Consider the following 2,911-nt stretch of genomic DNA (forward strand, 5'->3'; position numbering starts at 1 on the left):
ATAATTATAATTGGGAGCGAGTTGGTACAATTTTATATTGCACCAATAGTAATAGTAGCATCTACTTTTAATTTAGAAGAACTGCAAAACTCTCAAGACACAATGGATTACTATACACTTTATGTGTTGGGATTAATCTTTGCCTGCAGTTTGCTCTTTGTTCTATCAAAAATACACAGCAAAAAGCTTCCACCAGGTCCATCCCCATGGCCAATTATTGGAAACCTTCACTTGTTAGGTGCAAAACCTCATATATCACTAGCCAATCTTGCAAAAATTTATGGTCCAATCATGAGTTTAAGATTAGGCCAAATAACCACAGTGGTCATTTCTTCATCATCCATGGCAAAACAAGTCCTCAAAAATCAAGATCAAGCGTTTTCAACTAGATTTATTCCTAATGCCCTTCAAGCACACAACCATTGCAAATATTCTGTGCCATGGCTTCCTATTTGTCCTCAATGGAGAATACTGAGGAGAATCTTGAACACCAATATTCTCTCTTCCAATAGGCTTGATGCAAATCAACATCTAAGATCTCAAAAGGTGAAAGAATTGATTGCTTATTGCACAAAATGTAGTCAAGAAGGTGCAGCTTTGGATGTAGGTCAAGCTGCTTTCAAGACGAATCTCAATTTGTTGTCCAACACCATTTTCTCCAAGAACTTGATAGTGACACCCTAACCCCCATTTTGATTACTAAACAGTGCATTAGATATACTAGAGAATAGTTGATCTAACTGTTTGTGACGCTTTTCTGGAATTCAAAGGTAGAGCTGAAGATTGTGATTATGATACCTTTAATTATTTCTAGTTTTAACTTTTTTTGTCTTAAGACGGTTAGTTGAATATGTTACACTATTGATATAACGGTAGATCAACCTGGTTGTGACACATTAACCCCTCGTTACTTTTTATGTATTAAATGTGCATTGAATATGTTACTTTTTGACATAGTTGTTTAACTCTTTACGAGTCTTTTCTTGGATTCAAAGGTAGAGCTCAAGGAAGTAATTTGGAGCATCATGGCTGAGGCTGGGAAGCCTAACCTAGTGGATTTTTTCCCTATGCTTGAAAGGATTGATCCTCAAGGGATAAGGTGTCGCATAACCATTCAATTTGGTAAGTTATTTAAGCTTTTCGATTGGAAGAAAAAAGAAGGGGATGCAGTGAAAAGAGTGATGTTTTGAAAGTGCTCCTCAACATCAGTGCAAAAAATCCTGAAGAGATAGATCAAAATCACATCAAGTCCATGTTCCTGGTTTGTGCTCCTCTTTTGTCGAGTAAATTACTTTAAATTTCAAAGTTGCAAATTTTGATCCTTACTCAATTTTTTCAAAAAAGGGGTATAAATATAAGAAAACAGTATGTACTTGTTTAAAATGCATATTGTTTGCTAAGCTGAAATTGTAAATAATAATCTATGATAGTTTCTTTTTAATTGCATCGTTTATAATATGTTCTTTTTGTGCAAATTGTTTTTTCCTTCAGCAGTGTCTTGTATCCACCTACCAAAATGACATAGTATTGTAAGTATTTTTCTCAATTGAAAGAGAAAAAAGAATACAAAAGAAAAAAACTCTTATACTAAGCTTGTCATAATATATTTTTGAGAGAACTGCAAATGTTACAGGACCTATTTGCTGCCGGTACTGATACAACTACAAGCACATTAGAATGGGCGATGGCAGAACTACTTAGACAACCAGAAATTATGAAAAAAGTCCAAGTTGAGCTTGCAGAAGTCATTGGAAAAAAAAATCGGTAGAAGAAACTGATGCTCCTCGACTTCCTTACTTGCAATGCATTATCAAAGAAACTTTAAGAATGCACCCACCATTTCCGTTACTACTCCCACGCAAAGTGGAGCAAGATGTTGAATTGTGTGACTACATTATCCCGAAGGGATCACAAGTACTAATTAACGCATGGGCGATTGGTCGAGATTCCACTTTCTGGGAGGACCCTTTAGTGTTTAAACCCGAGAGGTTTTGGAATTCAGATTTGGATATGCGAGGGAAAGATTTTGAATTGATTCCATTTGGTGTGGGCCGAAGAATATGCCCTGGCTTACCACTAGCATTAAGAATGGTCCCAGTAATGTTAGGGTCAATCTTGAATTCCTTTAATTGGAAACTTGAAGAAGACATTGGGCCAGAAGAATTGGCCATGGAGGAGAAGTTTGGTATCACCTTAGCCAAAGCCCATCCTTTGCGAGCTATTCCATCTCCTATTCTTGAAGTTGCCTGATTATATATATATATCTATATATATATATATATAAAAAGACACTAGATGGGCATGACACGTGCTAAGATTTTAAAATAGCAAATGCATAAAGATACACAACTATAAGTATTTCCAGCTACATTGGCGTAAAAACATCTCGAATAAGTACTGTAAACTGTTGATGTAAGAGTATGTCGAATAAGTATTAACTTTACACTGGAGAAAGCCTTTCATAGGTCCTATAGGCATTTTACATATCCCAAGAAAAATAACATTAGTAATGTGTAAACTCGGGTAATCCAAGAACTGAACTACCACAAGCTATGTTTTGTTTCCCTCGTTCTTTAAAGCTATAGATCCTTAAGTTGTGTTTGTAGTCGTCGTGTGCCACTGTCCGAGGTCTCCAAATGTGCACAACCAGATCACAATATTACATAAACATACGTAGGCAATATATCTAAAAGACAAAATTTGATTTCAAGTCCAAAATCTAAATAAAGTGAACATATTTTATCAATTACCACCTGAATTTGATGTATCTAATGTCTCTGTTAGCTTGGAAGAGAGGTTTTATGTGATGGTCCAAATATGAATTTGGTATACAAAGGTGCAATTGCTTTTTCTTGAAGATGTAATAGCAAAAAATTTGGCAGCCTTTTCCCGTGAATGGATACCAACAACG

At 35.6% G+C, this 2,911-nt stretch overlaps 1 pseudogene; it reads left to right on the forward strand.

The window, feature by feature from the left end:
• LOC132611096 (geraniol 8-hydroxylase-like) lies at positions 1-2,580 on the forward strand (annotated as a pseudogene).
• The last annotated feature ends 331 nt before the right edge of the window (positions 2,581-2,911 follow it).

Source organism: Lycium barbarum, chromosome 9, assembly GCF_019175385.1.
Source record: "Lycium barbarum isolate Lr01 chromosome 9, ASM1917538v2, whole genome shotgun sequence".
Lineage (NCBI taxonomy): Eukaryota > Viridiplantae > Streptophyta > Magnoliopsida > Solanales > Solanaceae > Lycium > Lycium barbarum.